At 35.1% G+C, this 24,485-nt stretch overlaps 2 long non-coding RNA genes across 2 annotated transcripts in view; one reads left to right on the top strand and one right to left on the bottom strand.

The window, feature by feature from the left end:
- LOC135293760 (uncharacterized) overlaps positions 1–23,234 on the top strand; it is a 43,197-nt gene extending 19,963 nt beyond the window's left edge. Inside the window, exons 7-8 of the long non-coding RNA XR_010355857.1 lie at positions 21,252–21,445; positions 22,852–23,234. This is a non-coding gene — a long non-coding RNA (uncharacterized LOC135293760). The remainder of the gene's footprint in view (positions 1–21,251; positions 21,446–22,851) is intronic.
- LOC135293761 (uncharacterized) overlaps positions 1–24,485 on the bottom strand; it is a 98,518-nt gene that overhangs the window by 37,443 nt on the left and 36,590 nt on the right. Inside the window, exons 3-4 of the long non-coding RNA XR_010355858.1 lie at positions 10,111–10,235; positions 8,728–8,848 (exon numbers count right to left, since the gene is read on the bottom strand). This is a non-coding gene — a long non-coding RNA (uncharacterized LOC135293761). The remainder of the gene's footprint in view (positions 1–8,727; positions 8,849–10,110; positions 10,236–24,485) is intronic.

A 24,485-nucleotide genomic window follows, 5' to 3' on the forward strand; every position in this document is an offset into this window, starting at 1 on the left:
ATAAAGATAGCTGGTAATACATTGGTCATACTCTTTGAGTCTCCTTTGACAGTGCTGAAAATTGAACCTAGCCCTTTAGTGCTCCATTGTGTTTGTGAAATGTGTAGTTTGTGTTTCCCAGGTCTTAATTTTTAGCCTGGAGAGCAAACTCCTTGAGATAACTAGACTGAAAGTAGCTGATATCTGATTTTTAGTTTTGGTGCATTAGAACTGGATTAATCTTTTAAATTGCTTGCATCAGCTTTCCTAATGTGTCTGACTGTGTTCACTCATAATCATAAACACTTTATACAAATCAGAAGCAATATCCAGGCCTAAAATAACTCTTAGCTCTTTATTATTTTCATAAAAGTTAATGAAAAGAAAATGTGGGATCTAAATTAAACTGCTGTCTAGTTTATACAGCAGGACTAAGCAGGTACTAAACAGATGGTTTACTCAGAAGAAAAGCTGGCTCGAGTGGCTTTTTACTGAGTAGTCCCTAAGCGTAATCTAGAGGTAATTTTAAACATGCATATATTAACAAAGAAACAAACAAAACAAAATCCCTGAGTATAATCTAGATGACATGCATAAATTACTAAAGAAAGAAAGAAACAAACAAACAAAGCAAAACCTGTCAATGGTGGCCTCTTTATAATATACCTTATGGACCATACCTCTACCTTAACAAGTGTGCTTTTATTACTCACTACTCCTTTAAAAAATAAAAACAAAGATATATTCAATTGGAAAAAAAAGATCTTTTAAAATAAAAAGTTCCACTAACAATGACAGAGAAAATCCATGGCAGAAGATTTGCGTAATCATTGATCTTTTTTTGAAAATGAAATCAACAGCTCTGCATGAATCACTTAGATTAATCGTCACAAAGGATTTCACTTTTTCTGTATTTTTATGTAAGGTACTGTCTTCAGTTTTATGAAATTAGTTGTTCACTTAGGGTAACATGCTGGAATAATCTATGGCTTTTTTATCTTTTTTTATAAGAAGTAGTCTTCAATGTGCAGGAGGTTGATAGCTCATGTAATTTATGCAGCACTTAAATTTTCTTTCTATTTTTTTTTCCCCCTTCAAATAGATTTTAGACTACTTTCTTCACACTATCTACATAGTTGAACACATTCACATTTACTCAGAGGTTGTAAACCGTATTCAGTGCTTAATCATATTCTTTATGGGCAATGCACAATGGTCCTTTTTCAAAATTGGAACAATCAGACACATCCATCTTAGAAAACAACACTTTCTAATTAAAAGTAAAGTCTTTATATTTATTTAGTAGTGGCCAATCCTGAAAATCCTTCTTAGTGTAGAAAGGTCTTTACTGAAGCTTCCCATTAACATTACATACATGGAATGTTGATGTGTATTACAGAGGATAATAAGGATATCTGCCTATCAGGATATTTTTCTGTCCCTGTTTTTAATATTTACTGTTTACCCTAAGCTCTGTGATGTGTGGTTACTTCTTTTGACAGTTTTACAGAGTTGCAAGGGTTAGCAGTCTAAACACTTGCCACTCTGAGCAGATTTTGTATGGCATTCCACAGAGAAAGAGACAACAGTCCCCTATGCTTGTTCCTTATGAAAATGCCATCTTTATTTCTTCTGTCTGAATCCTCGTCTTGTGGTTGCTTTCTTGTTCCTTTCTAGCACATAATACAGGATCTATAATGATTGCCAATTTAGGTTATTTTCTCTTATTTCTAATGTGGCAAAGTAAGCCAATGATGAAGCAAAAATCTTTTCTGTTTTGTTTTGAAGACAAATGTAACACCTCACTTAGTGGAATCTCAGCTGACTAACAGATTCTTTGGCAAACATTTTTAGAAGGTTGTAGCTATAGTTACAATTGCCCTGTAATTGGCCTGATGTTCATAATACTTAAAATCTGCATTCTTCCATTTTACTGTAGGCAATTAGAGATCTCAGCTAAGGAGACTCCAATACTTTTAGTATTGAAAAAATAACTTTCTGAGAGGAAAAATGCCTTTAGTTTAGCACAAAATGCTGTAAAAGAGTAAACTGCTTCTATGTTTCTGCCTCCTAGGACAGATCAAGTTTTGCTGATGAATAAATGTATATGAAATAGTCCTCCTGGTATAGCAGTTACTTTAAACAAAGGGTAGAATCCAGTGCTCAGAGGTGAAGAATGAGTATACTCCAAGGTACTCAGTAGTTGTTTCAGTTTGCATGGCTTCTTAATTAGAAGTGTTTGAATGCCTTAAGACATCCCAGTGCATTCATCACTGGGACATAACTTACAGGAAATTCAGCAGGAGGTTTTATAAGCAGATGAAATACAACCAAAGACATTTTTCTTTTTTAGTTGATCAAAGATAAAGAAAAGGCTCTCTGGTTTGTTGTCTCAATTTTTTTTAGTATAAAGAACCTGATTATGTTTTCAAGACACATGTAAATCAGTTTTTTTGTAAGTGGTTGTCTCACTAAGTGAAAATTTGGTTTAATTTTTTCCTTAAATAATTTACCTTTAAAATCTTTTATATGCCTTAAGGCTTTCTGGTTTATCTCAGGCTTATCTTAACTAATTCGGAGTGCATTAATAAAGAGGTACTATTAATGTTACTTTTCATGTGTTTACTTATTCTGTGCTGTGCCCCCACTTGTTAGGGTTTGCTTCTCCTTTCTATTTTGGCATCACTGTTTATTTTTTTATCCTCTTTTCCTTTCAACCTACCCTATAATCAAATTTCTTCTTCTGTCAGCTTGAAAGTAAATGTTATGGTATATTCAGAGGGTGGGGTCTAACCAGGCTCCTGTCCTACTGACATTTTTTACTCTAAACATAAACTTTACAGTGTGCATTTATTTTTTAAAGATGAGTTCAAATACAACATTCAACTTTCTGCACTTGGGAGATTTTCTTATAAATTCAGATCTGATTCCAGGCACAAACATTGTTAATCTAACATTGCTTGAGGTTAGCATTACAGTTTCTCACAAGCTGACTTCTTGACAGATTTTTTTTCTTCTTATAAACAATGTCATTTTCTTTCAAGCCGGAGTTTCATTTGCACTATTTAGAATTTTCTCAATAGATTATAACAAAGTGCTCATTAAAAAGTTCACTTTCCAGAACTGTTAATTAAAAGGGCTTGCTGGGATAAATAAACCCATATGTTGTTGATTAACCACCTTTTAGGGGTCAACAGTTGGAATCTCCTGCTGTGCTTGTGTTAATTGTTGTCCAAAATTTTACCAGGAACTGCTTTGTCCATATGGCACTTGCTGAAAATGTAAGTCCTATAGAGAGTATGAACAAAACCCAAAGAAAAAAGGTACCTCAGGCTGTGCTGTATGTGTGGAAACTTCACAGTAGCACTTAATGTGCTCTGTGCCTTACCTTATGTAAAACATAGAAAAATTTATAAAGTAATAGAGAGTTTATGTGGGTGTATGTGTGCATCCATCATTATCATGTCTATGAATATCTGCCACTATTTATAGAGAGAATATCCAACCTGCATGTAAGGAAATATAAATGTAGATTTTCAAATAATGAAAAATATAAGGAGACTGCAATATGTTTTAAAGACCAAAACAATGTGGCAAAGAACTCATATTGTCGATTTTGAACATGTTGTTTTTCAGCTAAAGAGCATGCACTTTTCCTTGTAATATCCAATATATACTGACATTTCTTTTTTTTAGTTAATTACCCCTTGAAGATCTCTGTCTTCATGCAAGGTGAATCCCAGAAGTGTCTATAAGACTGGAAGATTTGTGCTCCGATTCTCTTTTTTGAAGTTTAAAAACACACTCACTGAAAATTGTTCAATTTTTAAAAAGTTCCTTTTAAATTCTAGGCATACAAATTTTTCATTGCCATCTTTAAAAATATAAAGAATTTATGAAATTATTTGCAGATGAATTTTAAAAAGCCAAACAAGCCCCAGACCTTAGGCAGAGATTTAAATAAAACCAGAAGTTTTGCCTAAGGCTGTTAAAATTCAGTACGTATTGCACCAAACCTCTGCTGAAATTATGAAACATTGCTGTCCAAGTTTGAGCTTCAAACTGTGATTTCAACTGGGTGAACTCCAGAAAAAAAAAAGGTTTATTGATCATTTATTTTACTTACTGTGCCTTTTTAAGAGAGAAAATCAATCATTATCAAGAAAGCCTCAAACTTTAAAAACCCCTCCAATGTTTGCTCCAAGAAAACCGGAGAATAATTGAGGTTTTGATTAATTTAGTTTAGTTTGTCAGTTCAGAAGGAGACTGTGAGTGACATACCTAAATACCTGGATCACAGTACTTCCAAAGCAGGAAAACTGCTATTTTCAATGTGTTATTTGCTGCCAAAAAGTTTCTACAAGGTGACAGTTGATGGCTGGATCTGATTGAAGATCTGTCTGCATACAATCCTCTCCATCAAAGAATGAGAAAATCCTGTGATGAATCTTCTTAAGGAAAAGAGGACAAATTAGCACGCTTTTGTTTCATAGACCACCAAATTATGCTAAATATATGGTTACCTCCATTCACACTGAAATTGCTGTGTCTACAGCTCAAGAAAAGCTGGAGTAGGTGATGGACTCAATGATGAGCGCACGAAGTGCTTGACTAGGTTTAGTGCTCCGTGACACCACAATCTCACAGAAGAAAGACATTTGCTCCTGGCCCAGTCTGTGTTCATATTTCACATTGTTTGGCAAAACAGCTTTGTTTGGAGAGAAGGAGTAATGAGTTTTGTGGTTTAGGAAAAAAATAATTATGAACGATTTAAACAAAATATTTTATTGATGCAGCTATGCTTTATACAGAGACAGAATTGTGCCTCATTCTCCCCAGGCTCCTCAGATTTTGCTGTACATAGAAGCAATTGTGTAAAAATATTGTTCAGCACACAACCTCTTCTGGTTCTTCATTGGCCAAAAAACCTAAAACAGATACTCCAAACCTCTGTCTGCTTCTAAAGACTTCTCTCCTTTTCTACAAGGTTAGTTCTCATCTTTGTTTTGTAGGCCTGAGATCTGAAGGAGCATTTTTAGCTTGTAAAATAGTTATTTGATTTAACTGTTCTCTATGAAGAGCAATTACAAACCACAAACAAGTCTTTCTGGGTGAAATGCCTCTGAAGCTATTCAAGCTTGAATCAGTATCAGCAGCAGTACAGTAAAACTATGGAAACTGGGATGAAAATGGATTTGTTTCTCGCTTGCTTTCTCTCTTTCTCCTTTCACACTCCTTCCTTTTGCCTTGCTCATAGCATCCCAGCTGTACAGTTAGTTTCTTGCCATTTCATGGTATCCCTCAGTATACATTTTGAGTTATTGACAGGGAGGATTCAGTAGGAGCCTCCTTTCTTATCCCATGCAGGGATAACAGGGTTGGGGTAATAAGATGTTCCTTGGACAGAGAAGGTGAAAAGGTCGTTCAAGTCCAAGGTCAGAAGTCCAGTAAGCAAGTCAGGGTTGGCAGGGACAGAGCCAAAGGTTGGCACTCCAAGAAAATTAGTGGGGCAGGGAATGTTGGCCTGGGATGGGCTGAAATGGCATCCTGGGATATGGATGGAGAAGGAAGGCGCTGAGGGAGGCTGGGCAACAAGAGGTAAGCATGTTGCTGCTCTCAGGACTGTGAGAGGTTGTTACCCTTCCTTTTTAGTTTCCTCTTTCACCAGATATAATTCTAATGATCTCCAATTTTTGTATTTCACCCAGAGTAAGCTATCACGCGGGGGTCCCCTACTCCCAAATTCTTTTCAAATATTTCAGTTGTTAGTATTTTCCTCTAAATAGAGCTCCACTTCTCCTTCACATATGATAAGTAATAGGATCACTAAGAAAATCATTCTCCTAGAACTGCCAGTTTCAGGTTAGAAAACAGTTTTGGTGAAAGAAAAGGAAAAAAATGGAAATTAGTAATGTTCAGGAGTTATAAAGAAATGGTTAATTCATATTTCCACTAAATCTCCTTTGTTTTTCTGAGAGATCTCTTAGGTATCAAGCATATTTTCCAGCAGTCATGATTCCAAAATATCCTTTCAGATTTTCTGGAAATAACTTCATCAGATGCTGCCCATATGTCAGTACCATCTCTAGCTTCTTGAAGTACTCCAGGCCAAAGTTTTTACAGGATATTCACTAGAATTGTTGAATAGTTGCAAAGGTGAGGCATAATCCTGTTCTCAACAATGGCTGATGATTGCTGAGGGCACACTTTTCTGTCATTTCTGGTGTACTGCCAGAGACCTGATGTGCACCATTGCTGGGCTTTCCCAGCTAAAATATGTTTGTTATGTTCTTTGCTTCTTGGCAAACAAAAACTCAACATAGCACTGGGTGGATTTATAGCAATATAAATCAAATATAATGTTTTACAATAGCAACTCCACAGTAACATAAAATGCCTTCTGCAATTCCACTTTTGGAAATTCAGGCTGTAAGAAGAACCTAAAAAACTTCAAAATAAAGTTTGAACTTTTAAAAATACCTTAATTTGTTGGCAATGACTATGCATGAGGAATGTCCAAAAAATGTAAAAGTAAAATAATCAGCAGTTCAAATTTGCCTTTTCCTTTCTAAAAGCTTACAATATTCCTCTTAAATGCATGAATTCTGCATTTAGATTTTGACTAAACTCATGTTTTTGGTTTGGTTTTGGTTGGTTTTTTTTTAAATGTCAGCTGTTTTGGTGGTTTTGAAACTAGAATGGCTGCTCTGCTTTTCTTCTATAAGAAAGGTACTATCCTGAAATAACAGGTCTTGATGAAATGTGACTTTTCTATGGCACAAGGAAGAGTATTACCAAAGGGCTGGATTTAAGCAGTCTAGATACTGGATTTGGGATGAAGGTTTTGAGATGTTACATTGTTATGAATGAAAACATCGATGTTTTTGAGTAGATTCTCAGCTGGTGTTGTTTCTCAGTGTAGTTGCTCTGATTCATGCCATGAAGGGATTGACTGGCACTCTTTGTTCATTTGTACTAAAGTTGTCTTCTTTTGTATCATTCATTTAAAAAAAAATTAACTCCTGGGGGAAAATTGTATCTATAAATAAGGAAACTTGCAGATAATGCCTTGCCTAATTTAGTACATATGCACACTCACATACCGAAGCTGTTAATGATAATAGGTGCACCATCTAATGCTCAGAAATCTGCTTTCAGATTCCAGAGCCATCTAGCCTTGGGTTAGGAGTTCTGCATGAGAGAATATAACAAGCCAGAGTGACTGTGATGAGTATTCTCTACAGCTTAATACACTGCTGATCACTTATAAATATTCTACAGAAGTATGTTATTAGATTCAAATTTCTTTATCACTTTTTCTTTTGGTTTGTATTAGAAATACCTGCCTGAGGCATTTGGAGATGTCATTTTGCATAATGAAAAGGGGTTAGCAGGAATACAAATTTCCAGCAAATATTTTTCTTTCTTTAATGGGCAAATTCTCATGAAATTTTCCCAAATAAAATTCTACTCCAGTGGCAGTTTGGCTCTATATTTCTATATGTTTTCCCCCACCTCATTTTGAATGCCAAATTCAATCTTGATCCAGAAAATTTAGCTTAAATTAAAAAAAAAAGTGAATTAAAATAGTAATTCAAAGTGGTTGAAAGTACTTGCAGATGAATGGAAATTAAGGATATAGAATCTTCATATTTTGCATTACTCATCCTAGAATATCAAACTAGAGAGTTTATCCAAAGTTCTTACTGCTACACTTCTAACAAGGATCTAATTATAAGAAATAGAATTGTTTCTTTTTGACATAGTACAAATACAGTGCAACTGAATATGAGAACCATATTTTTTAGGTAACTAATAAGGAAAATCATAACATAAAAGCCCAGTTCTTCCTTAGCAAGTATGCATGCTTAAAACCTTAGTGACACCACTCATTACTCAGCAGTAGCTTTGGAAAATAGGGAAGTGCTTCCACCTAAGCGCTTCTTTAGTGTTTACAAAACTAATTTGAGGAGATATGCAGTCATCTTCCCATGACTAAGTTATCTTTACAGAAACTGAAAACATTAAGTAAAAGGAAAAGGTAGGTTGGACATACATAAGAGTAAATAATCTGTTTCAAACCCTTGCTAAATTGGGAAAAGATATTTCATGAACATTTCAGAGATTTCAATATTAGCGATGCTGACACAACCCCCAAGTCCACATCCTTGCTTCTTGAACACAAATGCAAATGATTACCTTAGTTTTAGTGTTATACACTGTTTATGTCAGGAAGATAAAGAAAATTGTAGAGAGGGATCCATTCTATTTGCATAAATAAAATAACTTTTAACTTTCAGTTTTTGGCATGTCTGTCTTCATTCTTGCACTTTTTTGATGGTCCTTTTTCCATTTCTCCCTTGTCTCTTGGCAAACTTATATTGCCTTTTTGCAGCTGATTTTCTTGCACTATTTCTGGAGCATTTCTACATTTTTTCCACTGCTTTAAATGCGAACTCTAGCTAGCTGAATGTTTTTTTCTTGGTATTCCAAGCTGGTTGTACATCTGAGGACTAGCAAGTACCTTTGTTTCTCAGGACTTCTAATTACAGCAGAATTTGCATGGAGGTATATGACATTGCTTTAAAACTGCCTGAAAATAAATTCTAGGTCACTAATTTCCTAAGTGGTTTTAACTTAAGTATTCCATAGAAAAAAAAATCTTTGTTTTTTAACCAATATTTCACATAATTAATTTACAATGCTACCTTATTATTTTCACTATTAGCTTTCCTTATCAATACATACCTTTCCATCCCTCAGTTTTAGTCATATTTGACTTTGATTTTCTTCAACTCTGGCTCCATTTCCTGCAACATCAGATCTGGTTTCTGCATTTTGTTGATCCTATTCTTCATACTCCTGCAACCTACATTCAATGAGAGAGGATAACTTAGATAATTAAGAATAAAAAAAATATAAAAGGAATTTATGAAATTAAAACCCCCATTTTTTTCTGAACACATGCACATTATCATGTGGCTTGTCAAACCTGATAACCTGCTATTCCAGTTTCTGTGCAACAGAAAACCACACGAGTGTCTTCTCTTTTTAACAACAGCTCTCATCTGCACAGTAGACACGGATGAGCATCTCAGCCCCTAAATTTAATTGCATCCTCTGTCTGTGACTCTTGTGTCTAAAGCTGGGCAACCAGCATTTTCTTTCCTCAAGAGGGATGTGTGAAAGCTGTGTTTGCAGGGAAACATGGTATTCCAGTGGGTATAGTAGGCACAGAGTTTGTGAGCTTTGACCTCCACACAGAAGCATTTAAGGGCTTTCTTTTTATTATGTGAAATACTTTGCCTTCAATATATTTTTGAAAATTATATTTGTCCATTATTTTTTACATTCAATTTCAAGTAATTTGCAACTGATCACAAACAAGGGGGCTATTTCACCAATTGTCCTTTCATTAAGAAAAAATAGACTTTTTAAGCAGGCTTATGTAAGAAAACTTTCAAGCTTGTCTATTGCTATTAGATTAATGTATGTGAGACTTTTCTTTAATCATATGAATCAAATAATTTTCTCACACACATCAAGAAAATTTTTCATTGATGTTTTTATTTACTAATTTTGATATATGTTCCTTTCTCTGTAATAAAGGTGAGGTATAATGATGTTGTTCATTCCTTTCACATTTCTAATGTGTTTTCCTGATTAGAAAAGAACAATGCAATTTAATATAATTTTAATTATTATTAATTTTGTGTTTGTGCCCAAGTAATTCTTGAAATGCCTTGTTTTAGCAGTCTATGTGAAATTAGTCCCATAAATTCATATTCTTTGTTTTTTAAAGTAGCTATAACCTCTGAGGCTGATATTCTTGTATAGCATTTGACTATGCTGTTAGAAAACATCAGTGTCTGCTTTCATTCTGACACTGGCTGAAAGACCTTGCTTCACTCTTTTGGGGTGTTTAGACAAGCTGATAAATATTAGGCAACAGTTATGTGTATTGCACTAACTCAGGAACAGAAGGAAAACTTTTCAAACAAAATTGCTGCGATTTCCATCCAGTACACACGAGTGTCTTCTCTTCCACAGAAACATCCACTAACATGTCATTGTCGCTATCTCATCCTCCCTCAGCAGTCAAAACATGCTTTGGAAATAAGTGCCACCTACCCTTAACATACTCCAGTGTAACATGCAAACAGACACATTATTTGTTGTACTCCTCCCATGCTGGGTGATTCCATCTGAAATACAGGTAGACAGCTCTCTTTCTCTTGCAAGTTCATAATGTGTTGCTGTGAAAACAAAATCAATTTTAGTATCAGGGGATATTTTCGAGTTGTTTTTTTTTGCCTTATGTTTTTCCTACTCTGAGTCTGCTGCCAGATTTTTCAGTTGCCATGGTGAGCAGGGGTGTAGGCAGTTTCTTCTATCAGAAAAAAAAATAAAAATCATGAAATGAATGCTAATGTGAGGGGAAACTGGCAATATTTGTTTTATAACCCAGTATGGTTCATAAATACCTTTCCACCTCAGGCTTTCATGGGGCAACACAGGAAAATGTCATAAAATTAGGCACTCATCTTGAAATAAAATCCTAGTTTGTTTGTTTGGGGTTTTTTGTTTTGTTTTGTTGTTTGTTTTTTATTTTTTGGGGTTTTTTTTGGGTGGTTTTTTGTTTTGGTTTGGTTTGGTTTGGGTTTTTTTGTTGTTGGTTTGGTTTGGGTTTTTTTGGTTTGGTTTGTTGGTGGCTTTTTTGTTTTGTTTTGTTTCTGTTTGGGTTTTTTGTTTGTGTTTTTCTTTTGTATGTTTGTTTGTTTGTTTTGGTTTTGGTTTTGGGGTTTTTTTTCAGTCAAAAAGACCATGCAGAAGAGAATAGTCCAGTAAATAGGTAAGTGACAAATTGGCCCTGCATTCGGGTCTCTTTGGCAATCCAGCTTCTGGTGTCCCTTATTGAGAAGCTCAGCCAACATTACTTTTCTTAGAAAAACACTAATTTGATAGGTCAGTGTGTACTACACCCTCATAAATGCTAGAACCTCATAAATAGAGTTAACGAGAAAATACATAAAATTTTACACATGCTTACACCAATTTTCATTTTAAAATTTACATTTATCATAGAATTATAGAAAGATAGAATTATCAAATCATAGAATGGCCTACATCAGAAGGAATCTTCAACATCATCTAGTTCCAACACCTCTGATGATGTGTGAAGAGACATTTTCCACTAGATCTGGTTGCTCAGACCCCCATCCAATCTGGCCTTAAACACTTCCACAAACTTTTCTGGGCAAGGGGTTCCAGTGCTTCATTTCTCTCACAGTAAAGAATTTCTTCCTAATATCTAGCCTAAACCTGCAGTCTCTCAGGTTGAAGCTGTTTCCCTTGTCCTCTCACTACATGTGAATAGTACATGTAAATAGTCTCTCTCCATCTTTCTTGTAGGCTCCCTGAAAGTACTGGATACTAGATCAACCCAAAGACTTATTTTCTCCAGAGTGAGCAATTCCAATTCTCTTAGCTTTTCCTCACAGATGTTGTACTCCATCCCCCTAATAGGGGGTTTTGGTGACCCTTCTCTGGACGTGGTCCAACATGTCAATGTCCTTCCTATGCTGGGGATGCCACAGCTGGATGCAGTACTTGCCATCCTTCAAAATACATCTCCCTTCAAAATATAACAAGTTTCCTTAAATTACGTAAATTTATTCGTATCTATGTGAAACACTGTTTTCTTTTCTATTTTCTTCTTTCCATTGAGACTTTATTTCCTCTAACATTTCTTAACGATTTTTTCCTTCTAACTTTTTTAAAAGACAGATGTGGAAGTAGAAAACCACTAAAGAAAATGCTAATTTCTTTGAAGAAAGCATGATTTGTGGAACTTAAAACTTTTCACAAGATATTTTTAATTCCCCTCTTGCAGTCTTCTCTCTAGAATACAGTACCTGAAAAAAAGTAGATGTTGATGACTTTTAAATAGTGAATGTGTTACATAGCTTATTTATAGATACAAGGGTTATTCTGAGGCATAATTAACATCTATAAGGCATCTCAACAGCTTGTGCTATACTAATGCCTAGCATTACTGTCATTGACTCGGAGTCCCTAAAGAGCTTTCAGAAACTAGTCAGTCTCTTAGCCTTAATTTAGACATGGTGATCTCGTAGATTCATGTTATTAAATCAATACCTCATTGGAGGAACAGCAGTATATTCCCTCCCAACGTATTAGTTATGTGCTTAATAGTGGAAAATTACTCTCTTGCTTTAGAGCTGGATTAAATTTTGCTGTTAAGAAAGCTTGTGAAAAAAGAACTTCTGCTTCTGAAAAACATCCATAATAATTTTTTTTTTTTGGCAATTAGAAGTCCCAAGATTTCACTTAAGACCTGCTGACAAATTGTCAATAACAACCAAAAAAAAATTTACAATATGTTTTCAATAGGAATTGTTTTATATTTGTAGAAGGCAAAATTTAGTGGAATTAATTTTTAAACTTTCTGTAATAGAAAATCTTTTTACTAGAAATAACTACTATTATTTAAGCTTCTTGATAGATAAAACTATGAAGAAAACTTTTCAAGGAAATAAAATAATTTGGTTTGCTTTTGGTGTGTTTATGTGTGAGATTAAAGGATGGCAAAGCACAGAAGTTCCTAAGCAAAGCTAACCTAGGACTCACATATTCTTGAGCTAAGGAATTTTTATATGTTCTTGCCAGGGACAGGGAAATGAGCCACAGAAGGCCATGAAGACACCTTCTGCATGCAAAACTTCTTTTAATCTGAGGCAGAGACATAACAATTGCTCATTACAGTTATCCCAATAAATCACTTTACAACTCAATATTGTAGGAACAATGCTCTAGGCAAAGTCTAGATGGCCTGAAATTAATATTTTAGTCTTTCCTAAGTTTTAAAATACATTTCCTAACAATTTCTTTCATATGCTTAGAGATAAGAGACAAGTTCACTTGACAGATATATCCCATCACAGTTAACTGAACCATTCAGCTGCTAAGGACCAAGAATAATCCGGTTTATTTGTTAATAATGATTACATCCTGAAGGTTTAAATTAAAAAAAAAATTAAAAATTAAACCAAAGAACACCTCACAAATTGGAATCATATCTACACTTAAAGATGTAGAGGTCTGTAGCAACTCTCCTATGAGGACAGGATGAGAGAGATGGGGCTGTTCATCTGGAGAAGAGAAAGTTCTGGTAATACCTGAGAGCAGACTTCCAGTACCTAATGGGGGCTGACAAGAGAGCTGGAGAGGGGCTTTGTGCCAGGGCACATCAAAATAGGGCAAGGGAGAGTGGCTTTAATCTGTGAGAGGGTAGGTTTAGACTAGATATTAGGAAGAAATTCTTCATATGAAGGTGGTGAGGATCTGGAACAGGTTGCCCAGAGAAGTTGTGTATTCCTCATCCCAGGAAGTGTTCAAGGCCAGGTTGGATGAGGCTTTGAGCAGCCAGGTCTAGTGAAAGGTGTCACTGCCAGGGAATCTGGAAGTAGATGGTCTTTAATGTCCCTTCCAACCCAAACCAGTCTATATTTCTATGAAAAATAAATCTTGATTTCTTTCACCCACAGACAATAAGTTACTTAAGTAAGTTTACTTTATGCATATTTTGTCATTGCTGTCTTGATAGTATTAATCTCTTTTTGCTTGAAAAAGAAGTCTAAGGAATCATAATCTTCCAGGAAAGCTAATAAAATGTTGTCCAAAGAAATTATTGCTCTTACCATATTGATTTAAACAGCAATTCTTTGGGATGGTATAGAAGACAAGAAAGTTTGGTTCAGCAAGCAACAGGTTAAAGTTAATTCAGGTGTAATAATTCTCTTGCATTCTTTTCATCAGAGTAATTGGTACTAACATTGCACAGAAAAGATGACTAGTGATAGTACATTCACCGTAGAGCACAGAAAATGTTGAAGTCAAATTATGTGGCTCTAGGCATTTTTAGAGATAAACAGTGATTCAGTGTCACAGTCTTCATGACCTGCCTTTATTTTACTTATGCAGCTGCCCATGATCAGTGCACGCCTAAGAAAGAATGAAAAGATACACAAATATAAGTACTAATTTAGAAGTCACATAAAAATGTGGTGAGGACTGAAAATATAAAATATTCATGCTGTTGAGAATAGGGCTGGATGCAGTTCAGGTATGGATATGGAGCTGCTCTGGAGCAGTCTGCTTTCCTCTCTCTGTCCCAGAATATCTGACATTCATGGTGGCATGGGGCTGGATAGCACAGCCAGCAATCCTCTAAAGTCCTCTCTTTGGTGTAAGAAACCATCCATGACTGAACAGGAGAAAATACTGTTACAGAGGCATCAGTGACAAATAAGCTTTATGGACTGAGATAAAGCAGAAGAAAAAGTAAAGCCTGATCCATATGTGGAAAAATGTCTAGGGAGAAGTTCTATTGGCATCCTCACATGTGAATAATGTTACACTGTAATAACGTTATGGAAATTATAGGGTGAAATGCAGCTTCTGCTCCCTGGAAGGAACACGGTTGGCATGGTCCACAATGATTCCCCAGACAACAGTAAGCACCTGCTGAGGGGGACAGAACAGAGGGTGGAGCAGTGTGGGGACACCTCAGCCAGGCTCCACTGCAATCTTTGCAGGGAGGAGAACTCAATGGTACTTTGCAGCTAAGAAACCACACAGCGCCTGAAACTGAAGGGAGATAGATGCTAATCCATCAGGCTGCTAATCCAACAACTCTGGCAAAATCATATTCTTCAGATGAACTTGCTTCATTATAATCTAATTGTAATATTAACACACATATCCATCCCAAAATTATCCACCTCTATGGTGTCTTTGTTTTTTCCATGTGTACGCACCCTTGGCAGCCCTGAAATATTTTACACTCAACTAATTTGAAAGTTCCATCCAAATTTACCTGATTTCACCTACAGATATTGAATCCATTGGCATTGTAAGAACATGACAGGCCTTGTCTAAAATGCAAGGGGAAAGATTCCAGCATGCTGTTGCCTAGGGTAGACTAGCTCTGTAACAGACCCCAATTAGGAAATGTATGTGCCTGTTCTAATGGAAAGGCTCATTCAAAAAGCATCTTTATATGAGAGGAGCCAAAATATTCTGAAGCAAGCCGCCTTTTTTTTTAACTGTTTAAAAATAATTAACTAAATATACAGTGATGCACGAAAGGCAGCACTACTATTCTGTGGTAATTGAGCTACCAGTCTGGTCTATTAACAAGTAAAGCTTGAAGCTCTGTTCTTGGCTGTGTGTTGTATAAGAATGGGCTCATGTAACTCTAGGAGAGGATTTGAGGGGCTAGGAATTTCAAATTCTGTGCCATCAAGGATCAAAATATGGGACTTTAGAGTGACAGTGATCCTCCAACAAGTAAACTTAGGCAGTTCACACTTCTGGTAGCTGACTTCTATGGATATCAGTCTTCAGCCTAATTCTTACAGTGTACTGTGGGAGGGTAACTACATAAATTGAATTTTAAGTTGCACAGGACACATTCTGATGAATTATTGACATAGAGTGTCTCATTTGGACTCAATTTGGAGAAGCTGGTTGTTGTTATGCCCTATTCCCCTTTAATGGGCACTAGTTAGCTCACTGAATCCATATTTCAAACACTGCTTTCCATGAAAATAAACCCACATGAACTTTCATAGCAGTGTCTGGGAGGTGTAAATGGTACTCTTAGAGAAGAATCTGCTTTTAGAGGCTTTTTGCATGCCTTCTCATTAAGCATTTAAAACAGGAAAAATCTTGCATGACAGAGAATCTTAGAATAAGAGAACCATTTGTATTTCTTTTCAGTTAGAGATGAGCTTACATTGAGATGGTACCAAAATGTCATAATTTGAGCCAGTCTCTGTGTTCATAGTTTAAGTAGGGATAATCCATGTGTCATATCAGTTTAGGCTCGCTGCAAGCAAGATCAACAGTAATCAGCAAAAAACAGAAGAGCAAGTTTCTGTCCTAGTTTAAGATGAATTCAGTAATTTTGATTTTATCACAAAAGCAAATCCTAGAGTACTTAAATGTCAGTTACTGCTTGTTTGACATTAGCGAAGAGATTTTGTATTGGATGGCAAGGTTTTGGCAAGGAGGGGGCTACAGGGGTGGCTTCTGCAGAAGTTTCCAGAAGTTTCTCCAGTGGCTGATAAAACCAATGCCAGCTGGCTCCAAGATGGATCTGCCACTGGCCAAGGCTGAGCCCGTCAGCAATAGCGCCTCTGAGCTAACAGATTTGAGAAGTGGCAAAAAACCCTTTGCTGTTGCAGCAGGAGAGAGGAGTAAGAATATGTGAGAAACAGCCCTGCAGACACCAAGTCAGTGAGGCAGGAGGAAGAAGAGGTGCTTTAGGAATTGAAGCAATGATCCCCCCACAATCTTTTGTGTGATGAACTGACTTACAGCTCCAACAGGAAGTACTGTATTTTGGCAGCCCAAGTTTTAAAAGTTTTAAGACTCTAAGTGCAATGCACAAAAGTGAGCCATGAAAAATCAATACAATTTCTGTCATAGGATTTTAGAAATGTCAAGTCATCAGTTTTTAATGTGTATAAAAGATAACACTTTTAGCCCTACTTTGCTCTCTAGTACTGTGCTGTATATTGATTTAGATTTTCTGAGAGGCCTAGATATTCCTTGGAGGTGTCTGCTCCAAGTATTAATCTGTCCTGACCTGACCTAGCTCAGAAGATCTGATGGAATCCCAGTATAAGATAGTATGTCTAAAGGCAGGTTTTCTTTAAAATATTAAAATTAGAAAAAAACCCCAACAACTGTGTGTTTCTGCCACGTAAAGAAAACTACAGAAAGTTTTCTTTAGAAAACTAAAGAAAATATAAAATAAAAATAAAGGTCAATAAAAGAAAAATAATAATAAATAACAGTAGTTTCAAGATAAAACAAAAATAAGAATCCTACAGTCATTTGAAATTAAGTGAATTATCTAGACTTCCAAAGAGGGTGACCAGAAAGAGTGGGGGTAATAAAAGGAAATTGAAGGTTTCCTCATAAAATAGTCTACAAAATAACTCATAACTGGAAGACACATTTTGTGTGTATTCTCTGAACCTGTATGGAAATTGAACTTTATTAGGCACATGTCAATAAATTAAAATATATAATTTATATTTATACATCCCAGGATTTATGGAAGTGGTCTAAGCAGACAAGTAATTTATTCATTTAGTATGTAAACGTATGTATTCATTTAGCTATACAAGGATAATTAATTCCTTTAATCACTTAAATATTTGTAAGTGCCACTAGGCAGTTTTCCTTAGCTTAGGTACCTGAAGATTTCTGTATACTTCCTGGTGTTGTGTATATGTATTTTAGGACATTTTTATTACTTTCTTCCACCAAATTATTTTAACTGAGTTAGACTGACTCTCAGAAATTGTCTCATTATTACTGATAAGGAAGAACTTCAATAAAGTAGGAAATATCTAGTCCAGAATAGAATAGAATAGAATAGAATAGAATAGAATAGAATAGAATAGAATAATGTTAAATAGAATATCGAATAGATATAGAATATGTTTATTGGAATATAGAATAAGCATTACTTAAGACAGAAAATCTTATCTGGCTTTTTTAGAAAGTCCCTAAAAAGACTTCCAAAAGTCTCCACTGAGAAGGGATAATATGCTCAAAACTCAAGCATAAAGAATCAGGTTGAGACAACAGAGCCAGTGATCTTATTTTTAAGAAAATAATTTTACTTCATGAAATGTTTGGTGTTGGAGGGGTGTAGTATGTTGTGTTCGAGATCATATATCTTATTACCTGTAGAAATCCTTCCAAGAAACTGATTTCATCAGACCAAACAAACGTGATGGCTGATTTTTCTTCTTTTTCCCTCTACTTTATAACCCATCAAAGTAGGAACATCTTGAGGCATTCTCTTCATTCATTTATTGTTAGTAAATGCTTCTGTAACTGAATGTTCAATTAGATAAGAGAAGCTCAGGGCAGGGCATCCACTCTGCACTTGACAAAGTGCACATGATATCTTCTCCAGAGAGAAAATTTTTGATTCTTAGCCTTATCTTTTAGCTTATATGTGATGTAGGAGCTTAGATTCCCTAGAATTACAGTGAAGAAGCAGATGAAATCTTGACATGACACATCTGGCTATAAAATGTGCTGCCATTTTAGCTGGTTGGCAGCAGCAGGATGCATGACAATGTGCAACAGATGTTAGAGTATTAGTCACCATGTTTTACTTTCTGTGCTGAAGTATTTAGGAGTTATTCGAAAGATAAGCCTTGACAGCTCACGTAAGTTGTTTTCATTGCGCTGAAGCTGGTGAAATAATGGGGCCAAGCTGCTCCAAAGAAAAGAATTAATTTTCTGAGTTTGCGTGAGGTCTGCTGTTGAAAAAATAAAAAAATTAAAAAATGCCTAGCAGCTCCTTAAAGGTAATTATTTAAAGGCTGCTTGGATAATAATCAGGACTAGGATGGTTAAGACTATGTCCATGAGGAATGGGCTTTCCTCTGAGAGGGGCATTAGGCTTATCACAACTGCTGAGTAGCAGCTAGTGACTCCTGAATCAAGAGACATTTTCTTGGTGAAGATTAAAATGGAAGTCTCAAGCCTGCCAAGAGTTGTCTTGTTGAAAATGTCAAGCCTAGAAGACTTTTAGGATTCAGGAAATTAGTGATTTTTTTCTCCTGAGATTTGAAACTACTTTTTGGATTCTTACTAGAGATAGGTAATAACTCTTTCCACTGAGTCAAATTCACAAATCCTAATATTCAAAAAAAAGATTATTCTTAAATTCTTATTGAAATTATTGATTTCCCTGTTTTGATTAGTATTATTATTCATCTACTGTGTTTCTATTATATATTTAGCAATATTCTTTTCTGTATAGCTGCAAATAAAGCCATGTGGGACTTTCAAAACAACTAAGACCAATTCAACATATGGTATGATATCACAGACAAGTTACAAGTCTTTGAAAATCCCCTCTATGACCTATCACCCCAACAAAAGGCTACTGGCTCCTTTCAAAAGCAATTTATCCTGAAGAGCATTCTTCCATGAGTGTTAGCCTAGCTTAACAGAGAGTCAGCATTGAATCATTGCAAATACCTTCTGCATTCTCATTTCCCAGGGGAATAGTTTTGGAATTTGAAATTCAACTTTGTCTCACCTCATCTCTTTTTTTATCCTTTTCTTTTTCTTTTATGTTTTTTTCTTACCCCCCCCCCCCCATGAATTCCAATTTGATGGGCACTTCTCAAAAACAACTTTCATGCTAGCCACTCTGAATTACAGGCAGGGTCATAACATGCAGACACCAGAGCCTGAGCAGTTATGTGATGACAGGAGAAAGTTGTGCACCTTCCCATAAAAAGAAGCACTGATCCTATGGAGAGTGATGACTGTTCAAGATGCAGTCATTATTTCCCTGCCCATAGGTTGAATAATGGATTATACTTTACTGACAAGTGGGTTTTCAGCCTTCCAGACACCTCAAATCATGCTTATTTATACTCTAAGTTGAAAAGTGAAGGTCTATCAGTAAGATAAGAATTTGCATGAGTTGTTTCATATCTCCAAACTTTAATTTGCCTTTAAATTCATTTTACTGAATGGTTAAATAAGCAAAGAAAAAAGAAATCCCTCTGTATTACTCAGATGCTAGACTTAGAACTGCTTGTTACAAGAAAGACCATTCAATGTAAGGCTGTAGCTGTATTGCTGCTTCTCTCACACCATCCTATGCTTCTAATTGACTTTACTTTAAAACTACGTTTGATAGCACTAGATCACTTTAAAAAAAGGATTTTCACATATGATACAGAAATTTCTGGTTTAATTTCAATAATTTTTAAAGCTTTTATCTTATCAATACTTCAATAATCCATATTTTTGCTGGCATTTTCTTTGATGATTCCTTACAAATAAGACTGAAAATTTCAACTGAGTTTTGAGGAAAAAAACCCACCATGCAATACCTTGACTAAATATAATTTTATTTTATATCTGTCATATCTTGTCAAGACTGTCTTATTTCTCCTATCTTTTCCAAGCTTAGTTTCTACATATGTTGAGCAGAATAATGTACACCGTCTAAAGACACAGTACCAGAAATCTGGCATTTACTGGAGACAGGTAACTGCAGAAGCAAATGGTAACTGAAAACCTGCAGTTGTTGCAGCCCCACCGGAAGACAGGAATTTTAGAATATATGGCATAAAAGTTCCATGCCTATTCAAATACTGATTCTGAAATTCAACTAGAAAATGAAACTAGGACTCACAATGTACTGAGATATTCTAGAAATTTTACACCAAAAAAAAAATTGGTCTGACTCACCACAAAATCTTATGTGACATCTGCAGGAATAATCAGTTTAGTCACAGAAATATTTGGTTCACAACTCCCAAGATTAGGACAAAAAATCATCAGGCTATCTATATCTTGGTATTTTTTAGATATTAAAACCTCTACATTGAATGTAGTGCAGTCAAGCAGAATTACAAGTCAGACAACTTACATATTGAGACAATAAACTTGTAGGAATTAAGAATTTCTGTTTTGTAAAGTAAAGCCTTTTTAAACAAATAAAAATATACAAGTTATTTAAACAAATAAAAACACACAAGTTAATTTAATTTTCAAAAGAATTCTGTAGTTTATTATCCTTCATATATTTTTGTAAAGATATTCATATTGACCATATTGATTTTTATATGGATTTTCATATCTGAAAATGTTTCATATTAATGGAAAAAAACACCAAAACCAAATCACAAATAAAACAATGTAGACTTTTTAAAAAACAGCATTTTGTGGTGCAGTGGTGTAAATATCCTGCTATTTGGTTTGTTTGTTTTTTTTTTTTTTATTATCTTTGGACACAACTTTCCTTTAAAATTACACAAAGGATTAAATAAACACAAAAAAATTCCCAAATCGTATAGACAGTGCAACATGGGCAAAACACATATTTTCAGGTGACATTTTGTTTTTTTAAGGTGTCTCCTTTTCCCTTGGCTCATTGTGCCTGACACCACTGAAGTCTTAACTTGATCTTTCAGTAATACAATAATTCTAAAAGGTGAAGTTGCTTATTCCACAGTTAAAATTTATTTGGACTGTACCTGAATGTCTTCTGTATTAAAAACTGCAGAAATTAACCTTCAATTGTATCTTCTGCTTTTATTGCTAATATTGGCTAAAATAGGCTATACTAGGGATATAATTTAACTAAGCAGACTGAAATTAAATTCTGTTTCATTTGATTGTTTTTCTAGTGTCAGTGTGGAACATTTGCAACCATACACATCACTGATGACTAAGTTACAACCAATGGGGAGCAATAAACACTGTCCAAGTGTGATTCGTTGAAGCTAATGTAGATACCAGCTTCAGGAAAGGATATATTTTACCACCCCAGTGCCTATTTCTCTGCAGTAACTATGGAGAAACCCAAAGGTGCCCAGCTCAGGTATCAATATGTGCAAGGTGTTTTCTGCATTTTATCAAATGAATCATAACTCAGGAGTCAGCTTCATAAAATTTAACTGTTACATATCCAGGCAAAAAGTTTCTAGCTGTCTGTCTGTTTTGATAGACAATCAGAAATCATAATGAATTTTTAATAATTTATAACACCAGCTTGATTTTTGTATTTGGCATAATTTGATTCTCATGATGTTAGTTTTGGTTTGATTTCTATGCATAAGACTGGGGGAAAAGAAAGATATGCACATATCTTCCTCTTTTAAGGATTACAAGAATGAAGGAAGAGCTTAGGTAAGTCTTTATCAGTAATAATTACTGTGTTTAATTGTCACTCCAATACACGAACTTTTGCAAGAATAATTTTACTTAAGCATGTTAAGTATCAACTCAAAATTTTAAAACACCCTTAGGACTTGCAATAGAAATTGTCAAACATGATTCTTAGCAAAAGCTAAAGACAGTCACCTAGTCCCTTTCAACAAATGTGCATTATCCATCAAATTCATGAACAGATGTCTCAAACAGTTAAGCTTAACTAACAAAAGTAAATATAGTAATGTCATTCATGACATGTTTCTGAATATAACTAATTTTCCCCCATCATGCTATACATTGCTATAACCCTTTTTTTTTGGTTAAACCACTTGTAAGATCCTAATTTATTATGAAAAACATTTTGCTACTTTCTGAGTATATTGTTTTCCCTTTTTGCTTTTTTTTCAATATGTATTTCCATTTTTTTCATAAAACCAATATGAATTCCTTGCTTGTGATTTTAGCTCTCACAAATGTCATAATTGTGGAGTTAATCACCTTTACTATGCTTTCCCCTTTAAAAATCATTCATCTGTAAAAACTGTAGAGATTTTTCACCTATGTAAAATTTTAATTTCAGAGAAAGAACGAGCAAAAATAGAAAGGTTTTGAACATGATTGAAGACATACTTGAAAGTATTATTAGAGGAGTTCCAGAAGTTAAATGAAACCAAAATGAGAGCTAATACTTGACAAGTAGAGATGCTGTACATTCTCAAAATAATTAGATGTTCTGGAAAAGAGATAAATCAATCAGACTGTCTGGTTAGATAAAATGCAAGGGAGGTATAGACTGTTTGGGGCAACTGTGCTATGGAAAGTTATGAATTTCAGTGTTTAAAAAAACATTTTCTGTGATACAGTTAAGCATGACTGAAAAGAAAGAAAAAAAAGATACTTTAAAAATCTGAAGATTTTTAGAGCTTAGATAATGAAGAAAGAAAATATTTTAAAAAACTAAAAAAACTAAAAAGTGGGAGACTATTTTCAAAGAAATGGTAGAAACCCATCCTTTACTAAGATTGTGTAAAAGTAAACCACTTCATGGAAGTAACCTTGCTTCTTTCCTTTCAGGCTTGTAAACTCTGTGTCCATTCCCATCCTTCAAGCACTGCTCAGAAATTAAGAGTTCAAAGAGGAAGCCATTGTTCCATATGTTCAGAAAAATATAAAGGAAGAATGTGTCATTTTGTCTGTTTTGGCTGAATAGTCACTGAAATAAAATTTAAAAGACTTTGTAAAATAAAGTTGAGTCAGATTCATGCTATTTAATACAGGGTTTATATATTTTCATATATATATTTTTTTAATATTTTGATTGTTAGCTAATTTGCTTCTTACACAATGTGTAGGTTCTGGTGATAGGTACAAGAAAAGCTGCCAGTCCAGTTAGGAGATTCTATACTAATTGAAAACAGTAGAGTATCAATTTTCTATATCCTGCTGATATAAAAACATCATCAAACATACCAGCTCCAGTGTTGTGGTGGCTTCAGTCTTGGATTCCAGGCAGTCATAAGTACTTGTTCAGCTACTCTAAGTGGCATAAACTGACTAATTCTCTTTGTGTGGAAGCACAATAATAGAAATTGTTAGACTATCATTGTTTTTATTTTCGCTAACACACATTTTGCAGTAGGAGTCACTTCTTTTCATAATTGGTACTGTGCTTCAAGATTTCCTTATGTTTGTCAAAGGGGATAAAGTTGGGCAGGGCAGTCAGGATCAAAGAAAAACACAATAAACACAGATAATAAATTATGTCCTTGAACACTGTAGTAAATATCTATTTTATTACTAGGAATATTAAGTTGTTATTTAATGTAACTCAAATGCAAAACAATGCATTTTTGGATGTGAACAAAAATACTCAAATAATTTGCAGAAGTGAAAACTTTACTTGATGAGAAATGCACCAGCTTATCACAGGAAAAAACTCAGTGTGCATCTGTGGTCAAAATGATCAAGATGTTACACTGCGTATGTAAAGAAACAATAAATAATATAGAGAGCATTGCAATTCCCTGATACAAGTCAGTGCTCTGATTTCATCTAGGATATGTAGTCTTGTACTAGCCTGCTCAGTTCCAAAAGAAAAACAACAAGAGCATTGTTAGAGAAGGATGAGAACAGCTAAAACCTCCCATTGACTCATATAAACTGCAAAACATGAAGCAAACAACCCAGCTGAGCACTCTACCTGGTGGAGGATGTCATAATCTTTCAAAGTGACACTGTGCTTCACAGCTAGACGGCAGCGCATTTCTTCCACATGCTCCTAGAAAAAAGTCATTCCTGAATTCATCTTCACCTGGAGAACTTTGCTGCTGTCACAGCCTTTCCTCTGTGTTCACCCTTTCCATTCATACCTGTTGTGTTACCCCATATCTTGGTCTTAGCACAACCACAGTGTTACTCTCAAGGCTGGCCTGGATAGGCCAGAAACAGCTCTGGAAAACAGCTCACAGTAAGAGCTGCAGCCCATATGAAATGACCTACTGGCCATGTCTTAGAATCCTTCTAGACTGTCATAGAATTGTTAAAGTTGGAAAAGACCTCTAAGGTCATTGAGTCCAACCATTAACCCAGCATTGCCACGCTCACCACTAATGTTCCCTCGTGCCACATCCATGTGCTTTTCAAATTTCCAGGGATGGAGACTCTGCCACTTCCCTCAGCAGCCTTTTTCCATTGCTGACCACCCTTTC

Source organism: Passer domesticus, chromosome 2 (assembly GCF_036417665.1).
Source record: "Passer domesticus isolate bPasDom1 chromosome 2, bPasDom1.hap1, whole genome shotgun sequence".
NCBI lineage: Eukaryota > Metazoa > Chordata > Aves > Passeriformes > Passeridae > Passer > Passer domesticus.